General features: G+C 40.6%; 1 pseudogene; it reads right to left on the minus strand.

Moving 5' to 3' along the window:
* Positions 1 to 16,919: 16,919 nt before the first annotated feature.
* LOC137974095 (uncharacterized) overlaps positions 16,920 to 22,500 on the minus strand; it is an 11,916-nt pseudogene continuing 6,335 nt past the window's right edge.

The following is a 22,500-nucleotide window of genomic DNA, read 5'->3' on the forward strand; positions in this document are numbered from 1 at the left end:
CCAAAATGCAGGGCTAATAAGTCCAATAATTTCATCTTCGTTCACTATTTGATAAGTGAAGAAACTGGTTCGATTGGTATGGCGAGCCTTTCCAGTCAATATTCAAACAGCTTTATTTTGTAATGCATGTATTAAATTTCTGTGCCGTAATTTTTCTTTCTTTGTTTTTTATTTTGCTTTGATATATTTTATATCTCTTCCTATTGATTTCAATGTAAGTGCTAAGCACGTATATTATTTTTTATCTCTTTATTTTATATTCGTTCTATATATGTATTTATATTTGTATCGTTTTTTTTTTTTTCATTCTTATTAAGTATGCAATACGTGATTGCATTACCGTGATTCACGTGCGTCATTTTCCGCCGTTTTGGCTGCATGTCGTGCGGCCGCGAATGCCTTGCAGGTTTTGAGTCATTTAAGACTAGTTTTTCACTAAAAAACCTTGCGGCTCGGCTGGATTCAACAAGGTCAGTCTCCCTCTGTCAGGCTATAAACAAAAATTTGAAAGAATGTGACAGACCTGCACGATTACATGTAAGACTTGACACCGCTGGGTTGTACGTACTGACAAATGGTAGGGTTTTCTCGCTAGTTTTGGCTTTTTAAGTGCCGACTGCCTTTCAGAAAAAGTGACCTCAGATGGTGTTCTCTCGATGAAATGCGTACGGTAGCCTCGCCTTTCAAGACGGCCTTTCAATCGAGATAGTGCCTCCTCAAAGAGTTTGTTCGGCGAAGCCTACTAGCCTCTCCGTTTTTGAAACCTTCTTGACACCGGGCGGGTGACAAGAGGTAAATACTTCGATCAGTGTATTGCAAGGTTTCAGTCGGCGCGGCTGGTGATATGTTTTGATATGGTGAATAGATTCTTTATGGAATCGTTCTCCTTTGTATACTGTTGTCGGTCTAAGAAAGTGATCTCCTTTTCTGAAATTTAAGCGGTTAAATTAGTCGTTAGGTTGAAGTTGTTAGCTTGTGCAATGAACACGGGTTGATTTCCTGTTTATCTACATGCCGAAATATAAGTGATAGAAACCGACGTTTCGGTGCATCTTGCGCCATTATCAAGGTTACATAAAGATAAAATGCGGTTTGTGAAAAGGCTAAGTTGAAACGAATTTGCATAAAAGAGTGCCAAGCTAATTAAATGAATACTTAAGCACGAAGAGAATCCGACTGTACATTCAATGCTGGTATAAGATATTGAATACACAGCATTTCATTAACAAGGCAGTCAAGTTTGTGCATGGTAGTACATGGACTAGCAGTCAAATTTGTGCATGGTAGTACATAGACTGTAGGTCAGTGTTTTGTTCACAGAAATTGAAACAAAGATGCTAGGCCAGAGTAACGTTAAACCAACCACATGGAAACGTTTTATCGATGGAATTTTCTCACTATGGGACGTAAATAAACGGGAAATCAACCTGTTCCTTCCACAAGCTAACAACGTCAACGTGACGATAAAGTTAACTGCCTAAATTTCAGAAAAGAAGATCCCTTTCCTAGCCCGACAACAGTATACAAAGGAGAACGATTCCATAAAGAATCTACTCACCATATCAAAACATATCACCAGCCGCGCCGACTGAAACCTTCCAATTCACTGATTGAGGCATTTTACCTCTTGTCACCCGCCCGGTGTCAAGAAGGGTCCTATCAACGGAGAGGTTAGTAGGTTTCGCCGAACAAACTCTTCAAAACAACATTTGAGGAGGCACTATCTCGACTGAAGGCCCGTCTTGAAGGGCGAGGCTACCCTACGCATCTTATCGAGAAACACCATCTGAGATCAATTTTTTTGGAAGGCAGTCGGCACTTAAACAAAAGACAAAACTAGCGAGAAAACCATACCATTTGTCCGTACGTACAACCTAGCAGTGTGAAATCTTAAAACAATACTGACGCGTTAAAGCAAACTGTAAAATGAAGGTTTCATAATTATCTGAAACAACAAACCCGCAAAAGGGAGACCGTGTAGGTCTGTCACATTTTTTCAAATTTTTGTTTATAGCCTGACAGAGGAAGACTGACCTCGTTGAATCCAGCCGAGCCACAACGTTCTTCAGTGAAAAACTAGTCTTAAATGTCTCAAAACCTGCAAGGCATCCGCGGCCGCACAACAGGGTCGTCACTTATTTCTATCCCTGTAACTGACATTTCTCTTTTCATTCAAGTTACACGACGTACAATCTACTTTAAACTTCAAATCTACCTCAAAGAAACAAACATTTTAAACAAGCTGAGAAGATTCACAATAGGCGAGGCAAAGAGTTGAATCCAGATCGATGGCTTCACCTTGCAGTTTCCGATATCCACTAGACTAACGAGACAAGCTCCTGGAAAGTGGAATTTTTTAGAGTATTGACATAGTAGTACCCAGCAAAACAATTGAAAGTTAACCGTCTTCAACGGGGTTTTTAGACCTAAATACTGTAGATCAGCGCGGCTTAGCTAAGAAACGCTATTTCTTGTTGAACTTAAGCTCCAATAGCCCCTTTCACGGTTACAAGGAAGGACTACATTTGCAAACGATTTCCCTCCAAACATGTCCAATATACCCAAACGGATACGATTCGTCTCGTCAAACCGATGGTCCATTGGTACGAATGGTAGGATTGGTACCGATAGAAAGTGATGTCATTCCAATGGTTTTATTGGTGAAAAACAAGTTTGCTTAAATTAAACCAAGTAGAAACGCGCTAATAACTATGAATATTCCTCGTACTATAAGCCAACCACACAAAACACGTTCGCTTTCACAAATAGAACCATTGGAATCACTACTAACACCAACGGAGTCTATTTGTGAGTATTGGACAACCCTCGCTCATCAGTCGGTAGAGCAGCGCACATATCCATTAGTGAGGGTTGTCCAATACTCGCTCATCAGTCGGTAGAGCAGCGCACATATCCATTAGTGAGGGAGTCTATTTGTGAGTATTGGACAATCCTCACTAATGGATATGTGCGCTGCTCTACCGACTGATGAGCGAGTATTGGACAACCCTCACTAATGGATATGTGCGCTGCTCTACCGACTGATGAGCGAGGGTTGTCCAATACTCACAAATAGACTCCGTTGGTGTTAGTAGTGATTCCAATGGTTCTATTTGTGAAAGCGAACGTGTTTTGTGTGGTTGGCTTATAGTACGAGGAATATTCATAGTTATTAGCGCGTTTCTACTTGGTTTAATTTAAGCAAACTTGTTTTTCACCAATAAAACCATTGGAATGACATCACTTTCTATCGGTACCAATCCTACCATTCGTACCAATGGACCATCGGTTTGACGAGACGAATCGTATCCGTTTGGGTATATTGGACATGTTTGGAGGGAAATCGGAGACACCTTAGACTGACCCCTTTCAGCTTACCTGGAGATGACCAGTATGAACAAAGTCCACAAGCTGCAGAAGGCGAAAAGGAACCAACAGAGTCCACCAAAGAACTTGTCTCGCCAGAAGGCCAGGGCGGCCCATACCATACACGGTCAGGAAGGGCTAGCAAGAGGCCCTCATACCTTAAGGACTACATTGTTTACGGAACATTTATCGACATTTGTTATGGAAACTTTGTTATCGTTTACATTGCCACATTTCTGGTTATTTTGCAGACACAAAGGAACGTTTACGGTTGTTTAAAAAAAAAGGGCATGAACCAATGCTGTAGTGTGTAGTAGACCGGTGACAAGTCGGCGGGCTCGGGTACGTAGATTGTACGTTCTTCAAGATGACGGACATTAAGGATCTGTAAACACGAACGATTGCTATTTGTTTAGTGTGAGATATCAACTTCTTTACATATGGGTCTCAGCAGATTTCCTCGTCCCTGCTTTGCGATGCTGATGAACTGATTCCAAATGGGCAAGTCACATTTGAACCTAAAAACAGAAAATATACACGCCCACAGTTAAATATATTGATAAATAGACAAATTATGAGGTTGAAAATTAGTGATAATTAATTTACATAAGAACATAAGCTACTACTTTATACCTCTTGCACTGGGAACAGCACTTCCTTTGCCAACTGGTAAAGCTCTGGATTGCCTGGATAAATGCCACTCCTGTTGTAGGCATTTTTTATTATAGGTTAGCATGATTTTTCTTCGCTCCTGATATTGAACAAGGGAATTAATACATGCATGAGGTTTTTGTTTGAAAGGTAATTATCGCTTAAATTGTCCAGTTAAGTGCGAGGGTCTTCTGTCTGTCTATAACCCGCACTTCAAAAAACAAACATTTCTTTCAGTCTCTCCTTTGCTTTCAAAAGAGTAGCATAAAACGTTCGCTGCATGAATCACACAAAAAAGACAATGTATATGAGAAATAAAACAATGTATAGCAGACAGTGCTTGCAAACAAAAATGAATCCACCTTCGATGCAGTGATATAAGAAAAATTCAAGCTAAAGTAAACACTGCTTTCCCTCCCTTTCTTTAAGTGAAAAGGATTAGTATATTGCACTGTCAGAGATTCCCAATAATGAAAAGAGGTGGATGATCCTATCGCCCTGAGATGGTGAACTTGGCTGAGTTCAACCTCCCCACTGATTTAAGCATGTATGTACTGTAGTACTGTAATACTCTTTGAGTTATACCTGGTATTGTTATTTTTTCGCGAAACAATTTTCTTTTTTTTTTTTTTAATTTAAACATATTAACCATTGTTTGCCCCAAAAGCACCTTGGCTTATCAAGGGGGCTCACAATAATACAGTAATCAGGCTAACACTCAATGAAATTTACATTTTACCCACACCATTAATTAAAAAAGGAACTGTTTACATAAACACCAGAGCTATGAGGAGCTCAAGGGAATGGTCATACGAGCAACATATGTGTAAGACACGAGGTTTGCAAATTGTAAAAAGTTCTACATGACTCCAGCCTTAAGATCTGTCAAGTTACAGGTCAGATTAGAACTTCCTGACTAAGAAATAGAAAGAAGTTCTGATGAATAAGAAGACTCCTTGGTAATGGTGGCAGGCAGGCCTCCAACTACTTGTCAAATGAACCTAAACAAACATTTCTGCATGTAAACCAAAGAAAAAACAAAACGGTTTTCAAAAAGGAAAGTGAGTTTCATCTCGTTACTCCTATGTCTCAAAGACCTGAATATTGTCTCCGCCCCCTTCACTCACTCTCTCCCCATCTTACTCTTCTTCCATAAAGTAAGTGTCAATTAATTCATTTGCATACTGAGACACTGTTCCATTACAACTGTACTCTAATGCCTCCAGACAGGCCACTCCCTTGGCAATCTCAAACATTTCTTTGGAAGCTGTAACATTTCTTAGAGCCATCTCAACAAACTGAAGACCAGTGACAATTGTGTCTTGGTCAGGTGACTGCCAAATGCATCCATGACACATAACTCTAAATCAGTACTTAGATAACTTAGTCCATGGTAGGAAACATTGCACACACAAATGGCGGCCTGTTGCAAGAAATAAAATTAAGTGATAATTAAGTCACTGGTCAATTATTTGTCCAACTTTCAATACAATACAATACTTTTCAAAAAGGGGTCCAGAGGACCCCCAAATTTGAAAACCTGGATACATCTCTGCCACATAATCATAAACCGGGGCAAACGTACCTTTGAATTGGTAGGCACCATCCCTAAATCTACATTAATATTGTTTATGTTGTAGATCCCAGGAGTGTTCAGGCACATTTCAATGCCAGGACTCCAACCTGGCTGAACCAGAAAAGATATACAACAGTGTTTACACCTACAACAAAAAAAAATTGCTTATGATATTTCTCTCAGGAGCACTCAGGCACATTTCAATGCCAGGACTCCTACCCTATGTGTGCCCTTGCTCTTACCCTTCTGCTGTCTTTTCTTGCTGTTGTTTTTTCTGCATGTCTTTTCTACGGGTCTCAGCAGCTTTCCTCGTCCCTGCTTTACGATGCTGATGAGCTGATTCCAAATGGCCACGTCACATTTGAACCTAAAAACAGAAAATATACACGCCCACAGTTAAATATATTGATAACTAGACAAATTATGAGGTTGAAAATCAGTGATAATTAATTTGCATAAGAACATAAGCTATACTTTATACCTCTTGCACTGGAAACAGCACTTCCTTAATTTGCCAACTGGTAAGGCTCTGGATTGCCTGGATGAATGCCACTCCTGTTGTAGGCATTTTTTATTATAGGTTAGCATGATTTTTCTTCGCTCCTGATATTGAACAAGGGAATTAATACATGCATGAGGTTTTTGTTTGAAAGGTAAAACTTCCATTAATTTCTGATAAATTTTAACTACAAAATGAAACAAAAGCAAACGCCATGTAACTTGTTCTGCAAAAACAAACCAAAAAGAGGCAAGCCGCATGTTTTTAGGTGGAATATTGCACAAATTCTTAAATTTTTGGACTCCATTTTAACCCTGCCTTCAGGCAATCCCGCCATTTTTTGACCATTTGACCTTTTCTCTCTTAGTCCTTCTCCGCTGAAAATGTCAAAAAGCCTAACCATGGGGGGAGACCTGGGTCAATCAAAGCTGAGTAGCCCCTGTCACGGGCAAAGCTTTGATGTCAGTAGCCCGTGTGTACCAGTCCTCCACCCACTGGGGCAAAACATTGATAGGCGCCTTAGTGACAAAAGTGAATTATACAGGCACAATTTCCATCCCTGATAAAGTGACAATAATTATTGCTTAAATTGTCCAGTTAAGTGCGAGGATTACTTCTATCTTCTGTCCGTCTATAACCCGCACTTCAAAAGACATTTCTTTTAGTCTCTCCTTTGCTTTCAAAGAGTAGCATGAGTCGCACGAAAAAGACAATGTATATGAGAAATAAAACAATGTATAGCAGACAGTGCTTGCAAACAAAAATGAATCCACCTAGGTACAGCGATATAAGAACGATTCAAGCTAAAGTAAACACTGCTTTCCCTCCCCTTCTTTAAGTGAAAAGGATTAGTATATTGCACTGTCAGAGATTCCCAACAATGAAAAGAGGTGGATGACCCTATCGCCCTGAGATGGTGTTGGCTGAGTTCAACCTCCCCACTGATTTAAGCCTGTATGTACTGTTGTACTGTAACACTCTTTGAGATATACCTGGTATTGTTATTTTTTCGTGAAACAATTTTCTTTTTTTTTTTAATTTAAACATTAACCATTGTTTGCCCCAAAAGCACCTTGGCTTATCAAGGGGGCTCACAATAATACAGTAATCAGGCTAACACTCAATGAAATTTATATTTTACCCACACCATTAATTAAAAAAAGGAACTGTTTACATAAACACCAGAGCTATGAGGAGCTCAAGGGAATGGTCATACGAGCAACATATGTGTAAGACACGAGGTTTGCAAATTGTAAAAAGCTCTACATGACTCCAGCCTTGGGATCTGTCAAGTTACAGGTCAGATTAGAACTTCCTGACTAAGAAATAGTAGAAGTTCTGAGGAATAAGAAGACTCCTTGGTAATGGTGGCAGGGAGGCCTCCAGCTACTTGTCAGATGAACCTAAACAAAAACTTCTGCATGTAAACCAAAGAAAAAACAAAACGGTTTTCAAAAAGGAAAGTGAGTTTCATCTCGTTACTCCTATGTCTCAAATACCTGCATGTTGTCTTCGCCCCCATCACTCACTCTCTCTCCATCTGACTCTTCTTCCATAAAGTGAGTGTCAATTAATTCATTTGCATACTGAGACACTGTTCCATTCCTACCCTTTGTGTGCCCTTGCTCTTATCCTTCTGCTCTCTTTTCTTGCACATTTGAACCTAAAACAAAAAATATACACGCTCACAGTTAAGTATATTGATAAATAGACAAATTTTGCGGTTGAAAATTAGTGATAATTAATTTACATAAGAACATTATAATGGTCACTCGCACACAAGCGACATGTTAACAACAACAAGGTTTATTGCATAAGCCTAAGTTCTTACAAGCACATGGAGGCTATGATAATGTATTCTAATTATGCAATTAATCATGACACCTCCCTTTTTTTTAAAACAAGATAAACTTGGAATGAATGATCAACCAATCATTAAGCACGAATCAGTAAAATGAACTTTGCTAGAATGTTTGCATTGTTTACTGTAAAAGAACAGTTCAGTTCATAACATAGTCCTTGTATCTTGCTGGCAATCTCACAATACGGCCACTGGAGGTACACTTTGCTTGTGTTGGCAGAGGGCTGCTTTCATTGGCAGCAGGCAGGACCGATTTAGCATTACTAACGGGAACTGCGGGTGTGGCAGACACAGGCGGTATTACCGCTTCATCTAGGGCTGGTCCCGTACTCACTACTGGGGGCTCATTTGTCAGAAACAAATGTCGACGATTGCGACGGTAGGCAGTGCCGTCAGGTGTTGAGACTACATAGGATCTAGGAGCTGCATGCTGGGCAGTAACAGTTGCTGGCTCCCAGGTCTTTCCCATTCGTATACGCACTGTTGCATGTGGCTTGATTTCAGGTAACCGCTTTACACTGTGATCGTAGTACATCTTCTGCTTATCCCTATGCTCCTTGAGCTTGTCATAGGCATTGTGAACCACTTGAGGCTTCAAGAGGGATACAGTAGAAGGCAACTTGGACTTCAACATGCGACTCATCAGCAATTGTGCAGGGGACTCCTTTAGTCCTGAGACTGGAGTGTTCCTGTACTCCAGGAGAACTATGTACGGGTCATTTTCATCTTCAAATGCTTTTTTAAGCAGCTTCTTGATGGTTTGTATCGCTCTTTCACTCATCCCATTTGACTGTGGGTATCTGGGACTCGAGGTGGTGACTTCAAATCCCCAATCCTTTGCAAACTGATGGAATTCCTTGATTGAAAAGGGCATGTTATCGGCAATAACTTCATCTGGAATTCCATGCCGGGCATATATAGATTTCATACCAGTTATAACAGAACCAGCTGTCTTGTCTCTTAGGAGACAAAGTTCAGGGTACTTAGGATAATAGTCAACAACAAGTAAATACGACTTAGAGTTCAGTTCAAATATGTCTGCACCTAGCTTCTGCCATGGCCTCTGAGGGACTTCATGGGGTAACAAGGGCTCCTTTTGATTCTCTCTTTGGTACTTAAGACATACAGAGCACTTGGAGATCATCCTTTCAATTGAAGTAGACATACTAGGCCAATAAACGACAGCTCTAGCCCTTGACTTGCATTTCTCCATACCAAGGTGACTCTCATGTATGCAGTTTAGAACATCCTGTCTCATCTCTTGAGGGATTATGAGCTTCTCACCAAGGAATAACAGACCTTCAGCTTCATGAATTTCAGCTCGCAAATTCCAGTAGTAGGCAACGGAAGCAGGTAATTTGCTTTTGTGGGATGGGCAACCATTCCTTACAACGTTACTTAACATCTGAAGGATTTCATCTTGAGCTGCTGCTGCTTTCATCTGGGCAAGCTTCTCTTTAGTGACTGTCATAGGAAGACGTTCCACGAGGCTGTGAACGATTACTTCCATGTCATCACTTAATTCTTCCTCCGAGGGTGGTTCATCTAAGTAAGCTCTTGATAGTGTATCTGCAACATACATGTACTTGCCGGGGACATAGATGATATTAACTTCGTACTTCTGAAGTCTGAGAAGCAGACATTGGAGCCTTGGGGATACTTTGGTCAGAGGCTTCTTGTTAACAGACACTAAAGGCTTATGGTCTGACTCCACATCCACTGGCCGCCCATAAACATAATGGTAAATCTCTCGCAGCCAAATACGACTGCAAGAAGTTCTTTCTCTATTTGAGCGTAATACTCCTCCGCTTGGGTGAGGGAACGAGAAACATAAGCGATTGGGTGTCCATGTTGGAGGACACATGCCCCAAGACCAGACTTAGAGGCATCCACTTGCAATTTGACTGGCTTAGTGGGGTCATAGAATTTCAGAACAGGCTGACTAGAGAGGATTTGCTTCAGACGCTCCACTGCTTGAGTATGCTCATACGACCAGATCCACATAACATCTTTGTTTAGCAGATTTCGCAAGGGTGCAGTAATTTCTGACTGATTAGGAATAAACTGGGAGAAATAATTCACCATCCCTAAGAACCTCTGCAACTCTTCTTTGCTCTGAGGCAACGGCAACTGTGTGATAGCACGCACTTTCTCAAAATCAGGTTTCAGTCCTGATTCAGAAACAAAGTTTCCCATGTACTTGACTTCACTAATTTTCTATTGCAGCTTTGCAGAGTTGAACTTAACATTTGCTTGTCGAGCTCTTTCAAGAAGCTTAAGCATAGTTTCATCATGTTGAAACAAAAGCAAACGCCATATAACTTGTTGTTCAAAAACAAACCGAACAGAGGCAAGCCGCATGTTTTTAGGTGGAATATTGCACAAATTCTTACCCTTTTGGACTCCATTTTAACCCTGCCTTCAGGCAATCCCGCCATTTTTTAACCATTTGACCTTTTCTCTCTCACTCCTTCTCCGCTGAAAATGTCAAAAAGCCCAACCATGGAGGGAGACCTGGGTCAATCAAAGCTGAGTAGCCCCTGTCACGGGAACGGCTTTGATGTCAATAGCCCGTGTGTGCCTGCCCTCCACCCACTGGGGCAAAACATTGATAGGCGCCTTAGTCACAAAAGTGAATTACACAGGCACAATTTCCATCCATGATAAAGTGACAGTAATTATTGCTTAAATTGTCCAGTTAAGTGCGAGGATTACTTCTATCTTCTGTCCGTCTATAACCCGCACTTCAAAAAACAAACATTTCTTTCAGTCTCTCCTTTGCTTTCAAAAGAGTGGCATAAAACGTTCTCTGCATGAGTCGCAGGAAAAAGACAATGTATATGAGGAATAAAACAATGTATAGCAGACAGTGCTTCCAAACAAAAATGAATCCATCTAGATACAGTGATATAGGAAAAATTCAAGCTAAAGTAAACACTGCTTTCCCTCCCCTTCTTTAAGTGAAAAGGAAAGTACATTGCACTGTCAGAGATTCCCAACAATGAAAAGAGGTGGATGATCCTGTCCCCCTGAGATGGTGTTGGCTGAGTTCAACCAATCAGCCCAAGGGAATGGTCATACGAGCAACACATGTGTAAGACACGAGGTTTGCAAATTGTAAAAAGTTCTACATGACTCCAGCCTTGGGATCTGTCAAGTTACAGGTCAGATAAGAACTTCCTGACTAAGAAATAGAAAGAAGTTCTGAGGAATAAGGGACTCCTTAGTAATGGTTGCAAGCAGGCCTCCAACTACTTCTCAAATGAACCTAAACAAAAATTTCTGCATGTAAACCAAAGAAAAACAAAACGGTTTTCAAAAAGGAAAGTGAGTTTCATCTCGTTACTCCTATGTCTCAAAGACGGGCATAATTATTGCCTTCGTCTCCATCACTCACTCTCTCCCCATCTGACTCTTCTTCCATAAAGTAAGTGTCAATTAATTCATTTGCATACTAAGACACTGTTCCATTACAACTGTACTCTAATGCCTCCAGACAGGCCACTCCCTTGGCAATCTCAAACATTTCTTTGGAAGCTGGAACACTTCTTAGAGCCATCTCAACAAACGGAAGACCAGTGACAATTGTGTCTTGGTCAGGTGACATGAGAATGTTGACAAATGCATCCATGACACATAACTATAAAACAGTACTTAGATAACTTGGTGCATTGTAGGAAACATTGCACACACAAATAGCGACCTGTTGCAAGAAATAAAATTAAGTGATAATTAAGTCACTGGTCAATAATTTGTCCAGCGTTCAATATAATACAATACTAACTTTATTGACACTCGCCCTACAGGGCTTTTCAGTGACAATATATTAATCACAAATAGATTTACAACAAATAAATAGATAAGCAAATAAGCTACAATTTAAAAGGCCTTAATTAAAAAGAAAATGCATAGATGTATGTACAGCAGGATAGTTTAGAAATAATATTGTATTTCACTTTATTTTATTTTATTTTAGCTCTTTCTAGCCTCGCAACAACAAGCAAATTTCAAAGTAATATTTGCTTCAAAATGAAGGCAGTAGGTCTCATTAACATTAATACAAAAGAATGTAACTAGGTGGTTGCCATTTATATGAAAGTGGTCTATGTCTAGTCTTAGACCCAAGACCTGTTTCTTGTCAAGAACACTGAGAAGAAGATGAGTACTAACTACTTTTTCACATCAGTCATCTAACCTAGACTTCGTAACAATGGAGTCACTACTTGGCTGTTATGGGGTGATTGCTGAGCAAGGGAATTCAAAAAAGGATCACGAATGGTAATGATGCCACTTGAGACAAATACTGGAACATAGTCAGGCCTCGCTGTTAAGTATGAAAGCACCCAAGCAACTTCTCCAGCAACATCTACCAGGTGTTTTTCTGGGGTGAGTAAGCTGAGAATAGAAGACACTATTCCGGCATTCAGCATATCTTCAGCGAGAACTTGTTTTCCTCGTGCAAGATTGGATAAAAGCAAATGCTGCCTACTATACTACTGTTGAAACAGGGGCCTGAAACAACAAGACAATAAAATAACAAATAACTTCACTTTAGAATAAGCTGCATAGCTTTTATTGTCATCGTGCTAAAATAAAGGCTGTCTGTCTGCCTGTCTGTAGATCGCCCTGCATTTGTTGCTGAAAAAAGGGTGAATGGAATTCTGTTAGTTTCTTCATTCTGTGACGTTTGTAGTGTGGTTTCTCGATTGATTTCTTGGGCACAATGTTTGCCTGTGGTGACAGTGGAGTCAGGGCGGCCACATTTTTTGAAAAATTGGCACATTTCCTCGCACTTGCTGGTAGGCTTCCTGGTCCTGATTCAGAAACAGTGTTTCCCATGTACTTGACTTCACTAACTTTGTATTGCAGCTTTGCAGAGTTGAACTTAACATTTGCTTGTCGAGCTCTTTCCAGAAGTTTAAGCATAGTTTCATCGTGTTCCTTCTCATCTGTAGCTCCAACAGTGATGTCATCAAATATGACCTCCACACCATCAATATCTCCAAACCGGGCTTCATTCTTCTTTTGGAACACCTCTGGTGCTGAACGTGTGCCAAATGGCATACGCTTAAACCGATAGCGGCCAAAGGGGGTATTGAACGTACAGAGGTGGGAATTTCTTCATCTAAGCGCACCTGCCAGAAACCATCTTTTTCATCTACAATGGAGAAAACTTTCTTGCCACTGAGGTGACTTGCAATGTCCTCTGCTGTGGGTATCCTGTGATGCTCTCTCCGAATAGCCTTGTTAAGATCTCTTGGATCCAAGCACAGTCTCAAAGAACCATCACGCTTTTCAACAATGACTAAGCTGTTAACCCATGGGGTGGGGCTGTCAACTTTCTGGACAACATCTTTCTCCTCCAACTCTTGAAGTTTCGCTTTAAGTTTCTCAAGTGCGGGTGAATGACGGGCTGAACTGAGTCATCCAGCTCAATGTGGTACTCGCCTTTCATGCAGCCTAACCCACTGAACACATCAGCAAACGTATCAACAATTTCTTTTTTTGTGCGAGGGGCCTGGGCAACACTTTCTACTCTTTTCACCAGATTTAATTTTGAACACGCCGAGAGTCCCAAAAATGGTGGTGAATTAACAGCAGCAACGAAAAATTGAAGGCTTTCCTTTAATCCTTGAGCTTCAGAAGCCAGGGTGATCTTCCCTTCGGGTTTTACCTTGAAATCTCCATACGAGGAAAGAACAACACTGGTATCCATTAAAGGAGACTTGTGCTGGAGTTCGGAGTAAACACTGAGTGGCAAAACATTCGCTTTGGCGCCAGTATCCAGCTTGAATTTAACAGAAGATCCGCCAACAGTTACGGTGGAGAACCAAGCTAAATCATTAGTCACACCGGTGACTGTTCCGATAAAGAATTCTTCGGTTGAACTTCGCACTGTCGACCAATGGCGCCGTCTAGGCTCGGAGTCACAGTGTGTACTCGAGAATTCTTTTGTGGGCACATGTTAGCGTAGTGATGTTTCCCTTTGCAAATGTGACAGTGTCTTCCAAACGCTGGACACGATCGCGTGTAGTGCTTTGTTCCACAATTCTTGCAGTTAAATTGCTGCAGCTGGCTCGATGTTTTGCTAGTAGCGAGCGCTGGCTTGGTTGGTTTGTTTCTTGGTTTTATCGCGTGAACGGGTACCTTCTCCAATGTCTGGAGTTCCCTTTAGTTGTTTAGCGCTAGCTTCTGCCGCTCTGCAAAAGACCCGCCGCTTTCTGAAGGGTAAGATCAGACGATTCACGATGCAATCTCTCTTTAAGACGAGTGACACTTACACCAAATACAATTGGATCTCGAATCAGGCTATCTTGCTGGTCGCCAAATTCACATGACTTCGCACGAGTCTTCAATTCGGTGACAAACTGATCGATAGATTCGCTGTCTTTTTGTTTACATTCCCAAAACTTGTATCTTTCGAACACAGTGTTCTTTCTCGGATTGAAATAATCTTCAAACTTTTTCTTTAGGTGAGCAATCTTGTTAGGATCTTCACCAGTTGCGAATAGGAACGTATTGTATATTTCGAGCGTTTCTTCGCCGACTGTGAGCAGCAGAATGGCGCACTGCACCTTTTCATTTTCTTCGATCTTTCCCGACGCCGTCAAGTAAAGGTCAAAGCGTTGGACCCATCTCCTCCAATTCTCGGAAAGATTTCCTTCAAGCACTAGAGCTCCTGGAGGCTTGAAAACTTCCATGTTTTATTCTGACACCATATAATGTTCACTCGCACACAAGCGACATGTTAAGAACAACAAGGTTTATTGCATAAGCCTAAGTTCTTACAAGCACGAGGAGGCTATGATAATGTATTCTAATTATGCAATTAATCATGACAAACATGAGCTACCACTTTACACCTCTTGCACTAGAAACAGCACTTCCTTTGCCAACTGGTAAAGCTCTGGATTGCCTGGATGAATGCCACTCCTGTTGTAGGCATTTTTTATTATAGGTTAGCATGATTTTTCTTCGCTCCTGATATTGAACAAGGGAATTAATACATGCGTGAGGTTTTTGTTTGAAAGGTAAAACTTCCATTAATTTCTCATAAATTTTAACTACAAAGTAAAACAAAAGCAAACGCCATGTAACTTGTTCTGCAAAAACAAACCGAAAAGAGGCAAGCCGCATGTTTTTAGGTGGAATATTGCACAAATTCTTACCTTTTTGGACTCCATTTTAACCCTGCCTTCAGGCAATCCCGCCATTTTTTGACCATTTGACCTTTTCTCTCTCAGTCCTTCTCCGCTAAAAATGTCAAAAAGCCCAACCATGGAAGGAGACCTGGGTCAATCAAAGCTGAGTAGCCTCTGTCACGGGCAAGGCTTTGATGTCAATAGCCCGTGTGTGCCTGCCCTCCACCCACTGGGGCAAAACATTGATAGGCGCCTTAGTCACAAAAGTGAATTATACAGGCACAATTTCCATCCATGATAAAGTGACAGTAATTATTGCTTAAATTGTTCAGTTAAGTGCGAGGATTACTTCTATCTTCTGTCCGTCTATAACCCGCACTTCAAAAAACAAACATTTCTTTCAGTCTCCCCTTTGCTTTCAAAAGAGTAGCAAAAAAGGTTCCCTGCATGAGTCGCACGAAAAAGACAATGTATATGAGAAATAAAACAATGTATAGCAGACAATGCTTGTAAACAAAAATGAATCCATCTAGATACAGTGATATAAGAAAAATTCAAGCTAAAGTAAACACTGCTTTCCCTCCCCTTCTTTAAGTGAAAAGGAAAGTGCATTGCACTGTCAGAGATTCCCAACAATGAAAAGAGGTGGATGATCCTATCGCTCTGAGATGGTGTTGGCTGAGTTCAACCAATCAGCCCAAGGGAATGGTCATACGAGCAACACATGTGTAAGACACGAGGTTTGCAAATTGTAAAAAGTTCTACATGACTCCAGCCTTGGGATCTGTCAAGTTACAGGTCAGATAAGAACTTCCTGACTAAGAAATAGAAAGAAGTTCTGAGGAATAAGGGACTCCTTAGTAATGGTTGCAAGCAGGCCTCCAACTACTTCTCAAATGAACCTAAACAAAAATTTCTGCATGTAAACCAAAGAAAAACAAAACGGTTTTCAAAAAGGAAAGTGAGTTTCATCTCGTTACTCCTATGTCTCAAAGACGGGCATAATTATTGCCTTCGTCTCCATCACTCACTCTCTCCCCATCTGACTCTTCTTCCATAAAGTAAGTGTCAATTAATTCATTTGCATACTAAGACACTGTTCCATTACAACTGTACTCTAATGCCTCCAGACAGGCCACTCCCTTGGCAATCTCAAACATTTCTTTGGAAGCTGGAACACTTCTTAGAGCCATCTCAACAAACGGAAGACCAGTGACAATTGTGTCTTGGTCAGGTGACATGAGAATGTTGACAAATGCATCCATGACACATAACTCTAAAACAGTACTTAGATAACTTGGTGCATGGTAGGAAACATTGCACACACAAATAGCGACCTGTTGCAAGAAATAAAATTAAGTGATAATTAAGTCACTGGTCAATAATTTGTCCAGCGTTCAATATAATACAATACTAACTTTATTGACACTCGCCCTACAGGGCTTTTCAGTGACAATATATTAATCACAAATAGATTTACAACAAATAAATAGATAAGCAAATAAGCTACAATTTAAAAGGCCTTAATTAAAAAGAAAATGCATAGATGTATGTACAGCAGGATAGTTTAGAAATAATATTGTATTTCATTTTATTTTATTTTATCTTAGCTCTTTCTAGCCTCGCAACAACAAGCAAATTTCAAAGTAATATTTGCTTCAAAATGAAGGCAGTAGGTCTCATTAACATTAATACAAAAGAATGTAACTAGGTGGTTGCCATTTATATGAAAGTGGTCTATGTCTAGTCTTAGACCCAAGACCTGTTTCTTGTCAAGAACACTGAGAAGAAGATGAGTACTAACTACTTTTTCACATCAGTCATCTAACGTAGACTTCGTAACAATGGAGTCACTACTTGGCTGTTATGGGGTGATTGCTGAGCAAGGGAATTCAAAAAAGGATCACGAATGGTAATGATGCCACTTGAGACAAATACTGGAACACAGTCAGGCCTCGCTGTTAAGTATGAAAGCACCCAAGCAACTTCTCCAGCAACATCTACCAGGTGTTTTTCTGGGGTGAGTAAGCTGAGAATAGAAGACACTATTCCGGCATTCAGCATATCTTCAGCGAGAACTTGTTTTCCTCGTGCAAGATTGGATAAAAGCAAATGCTGCTTACTATACTACTGTTGAAACAGGGGACTGAAACAACAAGACAATAAAATAACAAATAACTTCACTTTAGAATAAGCTGCATAGCTTTTATTGTCATCGTGCTAAAATAAAGGCTGTCTGTCTGCCTGTCTGTAGATCGCCCTGCATTTGTTGCTGAAAAAAAATGAAAAAAAATGAAAAAAAAAAAAGAAAATGAAGAAACCTGTTGGTTTCTTTGTTTGTTTCTTCAAAGTTCAACAACACGCGAACCAATTTGTCCATAGTATAGACTTTGATCATGCGACAATAACTGCAGACAAGGCTTGTAATTTTCACGAGAGACATTTTCTTGAGGCCTGGTATTCGCAAAGACAGCAACGAGGGAAATGAACATGATGACATGCCGGATGTTACAAATCCCTTGTGTGATCACGCATAGCGGTCATTTGTTATGTTTTTGCTGGCGTAGAACGCGCAGAACTGTAAAACGTTAGAAAGCCGTCACGCAGTTGGCCTTTTTAAAAAACCCATGAAGGCCGAAGTTGTGTGGTCGAAACATCTTTGTAGTTTTATTAACATTGTTTCCAATGTTAACAAGAGTCAGTGTCAAGAACAAATTTTATTTTCTGATGTCCATCCCTGACTGCAATTTTAGTATTCAGGGGCACCCAACGTCAATTTTCGGAAAACATCTGTTCGGAATACGATTTGAGATCTAGAATTTTCGGAACATTTGTTGTAGAATTTCTTGCTTGCCTGCCTCTCCTAGGATTTTCGAACATCTGAAAAATGGTAGACTTGCCCATTTTTAACGGATTGTTACCCTAAAAACGTCACCTAGAATTTTCGGGAGACTTTTTTGTGGCTGAAATTTTCGAAAAGGTAAGTTTGGATCCCTATAATTTTCGGATCTCTAGACTTTCAGCTAGGAAGTCCGAACAGATGAAAAAATGTAGGGGATAAAAATAAGCCTATATCTACAGTTTAAATACTAAAATACGTTAAACAACGCTATGTTTAAGTGGTTTTGAACTACTGGAAGAGGAAATATATGTTTAGTTTCGGGATGATTGTGGTTGGTAGGTGAGGGTGAATGGAATTCTGTTAGTTTCTTCATTCTGTGACGTTTGTAGTGTGGTTTCTCGATTGATTTCTTGGGCACAATGTTTGCCTGTGGTGACAGTGGAGTCAGGGCGGCCACATTTTTTGAAAAACTGGCACATTTCCTCGCACTTGCTGGTAAAGTCAGAGTCGTCCCCACAGAGGCACCTTAGTCTAAGAAATTGAGAGCCGGGATGGCATCTTTTATGTGTTGTGGATGCGAGGATGAATGTAGCAGGCAGATAAATTACGGTAAACTGTTGGTTTGTAGTGTACGCTTGTAGCCGTATAGCCGTTGCCGTGGACTGAAAGTTTAATGTCGATGAACATTGAAGTAATTTTCCAGGTGCATTTTATAGCTGGATGGAAAGAATTGACGGAAGTAATGAATTGGTTGAGTTTTTTTTTACTGGATGAAGATCATGCTTTGGCTTGTTGTAGTTAGAGAAAATTAATTTTCAATATAGCCTACAAAAAGGTTGGCGTAGCTAGGTCCCATTTTGGATCCCAGTAGCTGTCCTCAAAAAATTAAAAACTATTGAGTGTGACAACCAGTTCAGCCAGACTAAATAAGGTTTCCAAGCTCGGTTTTTTAACAGAACGTTGGTTCAAAAAATGTTTGAGTGCTTGGAGGCGTTCATGATACATGTACACTAGCTTTGTATCATTTTAGAGTTAAACCGGTTGTTCGTTTGCGCTCCACTTTGCAATATTGTCATGCAATGTTGCGTTTTTGATAGGCACTTTGAACTCTAATGGTACATATATGCCTCAAACTGAAATTACATTGTGAACCTTCTCCATAGTTGGTTTGGAATTGATAACTTTAATAATTTGGAAGGCCCCTCAGCTTCAAATGGATTTGAAATGATTAATTTATTAAGTAAAGTACGATCGTCCGGGTGAGTGTAGTCCTGAGAAGGACTGTTTGAGATGACATTGACTGACGTTTCGACAACCTGAGCGGAAGTCATCTTCAGAGTAAAGTGATTTGTGTAATGTCAGCATTCTCGTTCCCAGAGCTGTGATCCTCTTCGTCAGCGCCTCGTATCGAGAGCTCTGGTTGAGCTCTGGAAGCTCTGGCAGGTTCCAATTGAAAGTCCGCGATTCACGGACTTCCGGTCGTTCTGCGCAGTCTCGATTCTTTTTCAAAATGGCGGACCAAGCTTGATCTCTTACTCGAGGCGTTGAATCATGGAATACGAAATCTAGATTTAAGCGACATCACATTGAAAGAAAAGAAGTACGAGGGTTTGAAGCTAGCTGTGCTTGTCATTTCGCCGTTAAATGCCTCAAATACACGATACAATTTTTAAGATGAGAGAGGGAGGACTTAATTTTAAAAGGGAGATCGGTTAACAGGAGATGACGACAGGGATCAAGTTGCACTGATTTAAATGTTGTTTAATGCATCCGAGTGATAATACTTTCGCATGTGAAATGTTCTAAGCTCTATTGAAGTAGAGACAATAATATTATAATGCGTAAGTAAACAACCTTGAAATTAGCATTGATTACTAAAATTAAATGAGCACATATACTAGTAATAAATTATTTTCATATGTTTTGCAGCTAAAAGCCTGACTAATGATCCTAATTGTACCAATTCTGTCTACTGCCTAGGAATTGTGTATAATTTTTTAATCGTCGTCGTCTTCGGCCAGGGCGGATGAACTGTCAAACAGTCAATGGCTGAATGCAGGGGTGCGAGGCGCTTTGTTTGTCGCAAAGTACGGCTGCGCATAACATTCTGGAGAGGTATGGAGGCCGCCAGTCTTATTTTCCAAGAAACCCAATGATGAAGCGGCAAACAAGAAAGCCCATACCGGCTAGGAGGACGCGCGGTCAAACAAGCTCCGCGCCCGCTGTTATACACCGGAACACGGGCGAAAAGTCGAACACCGGTGAAAGGATTACCGACCGTTTTCGTTCAAAGGACAAAATTACTTTTGGAACATGGAATGTGGAAACTCTATGGAGAGATGGAAGACTTGATGAACTGTGTCATGAATTAAAGCATTACAAGTGGAATGTCATCGGCCTCAGTGAAGTCCGAAGGAAGGCACTTGGTGAAATCAATAGCGACGATGGTCATAAGCTGTTCTACTGTGGTAGAGATGATAAACATGAACACGGGGTGGGCTTTTTAGTCCACAAAGACACTGCCAAATCTGTTATAGGCTGCAATTTTATTTCAAGTAGATTAATTTCTATCCGCATCAAAGCATCTCCTTTCAACATTACTCTCTTTCAGGCGTACGCCCCTACCTCAGACTACAGTGATGAAGATAACGAAATCTTCTACCAAGATATCGAAGAGAATTTTGACAAAGCACAGAAAAAAGACATCAAGGTCATCCTCGGCGATTTCAATGCAAAGTTGGAAAAGACACTGCAAAAGAGTGACCTAAACAACAGGGGCCCCACTGCAACGTTACAACCAACGACAGAGGTCTGCGGCTCCTTGAGTTCGCAAATTACAACGATCTTGTCATCGCAAACACCCTCGGCAAGCACAAAAAGTCCAGAACTATGACTTGGCATCATCCTAACGGCGTGAACCATGGTCAGATAGACTACATATTAGTCCCAAATAGATTCAAGTCCAGTGTGTACACCGGGAGAACCAGGACGTTCCCAAGGCCCGACGTTGCAAGCCCTCATGACCTTGTTATGACGACTTTCAGGTTGAAGCTGAGGAGAATGGCCAAGCCCCAATACACAAGACTTAAGTTCGACCTTGAAAAACTTCAGGACCCCTTTGTAGCTGACCAGTTTAGAGCATCTATCGGCGGAAAATTCGGCCCTTTGCTTCTTTTTGACAATGATTCAGATCTAGAAAGTAATATTGAGACATTTGAGAAAGCAACTATTGAGACAGCTAATGAGATTCTAGGGAAAAAGACATCAAAGAAGAAAGCCTGGGTAACATCTGAAGTGCTAAGTCTGTGTGATAAAAGAAGAGATCTTAAAGAGAAAAAGAAAAGTTGTCCTCAAGCCAAGAAAGAGTACAGCAAGATAAACAAACTTGTAAAGAAAGAAATGGTTAAAGCAAAACAAAAGTGGATTCAAGAACAGTGTGAAGATATCGAAACCAACTTGATGAAGAACAATAGCAAGAAAGCTTATGATACTGTTAAAACATTAACAAAGCCCAAGCAAAGCAAAGTCAACACCATCAAAGATAAGAAAGGTGAAACCATCATTGAGAGAAGTAAAATCCTAGAAAGGTGGACCGAGTACTGCTCAGAACTGTACAACTGCGAGGTGCAGGGCGACGCCAGAGTCTTAGACACACCAGAAAGCCAAAGCGGCGACTCAGTAGACCTCATATTGAAATCGGAAATTGAAGAAGCTGTAAAAATGTTGAAGAAAGGGAAGTCACCAGGCGTTGACAACATCCCAGGAGAATTGTGATAAAAGAAGAGAGCATATGACGGCGGTGAGTATATGACGACAGCTCTTCTAAACTTCTGTAACCAAATATGGAAAAGTGTTAAATGGCCACAAACTGGACAAGATCTCTTGTTATTGCACTCCCCAAGAAAGGTGGTCTCAAACTGTGCAACAATTACCGTACCTTAAGCTTAATCAAATATCCAAGCAAGGTTCTTCTCAGAGTCATTTTGAACCGCTTAAAGCACCAAGCAAAAGAAATAATTGCCGAGGAACAAGCCGGCTTTATGAAAGGCAGAAGTACTGTTCAACAAGTCTTTAATCTCAGTTCCATCATCGAGAAGTACCAAGAACATCAACAAGAGCTTTATCATGTATTTATTGATTTCAAGAAGGCGTTTGACAGGGTGTGGCATCAAGCGCTGTGGGCTACGATGAATAAGTATAACATCAACAAGATCTTGATTTCACTTATTGAAGAACTCTACAACCAGGCCACCAGTTCAGTCTAACTGGAAGGTGAAATTGAAGAATGGTTTCGCACCAGCGTAGGGGTTCGTCAAGGCTGCCTACTATCCCCAACACTCTTCAATATCTTTCTCGAACGAATCATGACAGATGCTCTTGAAGGTCATGAATCAACAGTTAGCATTGGTGGCAGGACTGTCAGCAATTTGCGCTTCGCAGATGATATTGATGGCCTCGCTAGTTCAGAAGCTGAACTCGCTGAACTAATCAGAAGACTTAATCAGAGCTGTTCTGCTTTTGGTATGGAAATAAGTGCTGAGAAAACAAAAATCATGTCAAATA

The sequence above is a fragment of the Montipora foliosa genome, chromosome 10, assembly GCF_036669935.1.
Source record: "Montipora foliosa isolate CH-2021 chromosome 10, ASM3666993v2, whole genome shotgun sequence".
Taxonomy (NCBI): Eukaryota; Metazoa; Cnidaria; class Anthozoa; order Scleractinia; family Acroporidae; genus Montipora; species Montipora foliosa.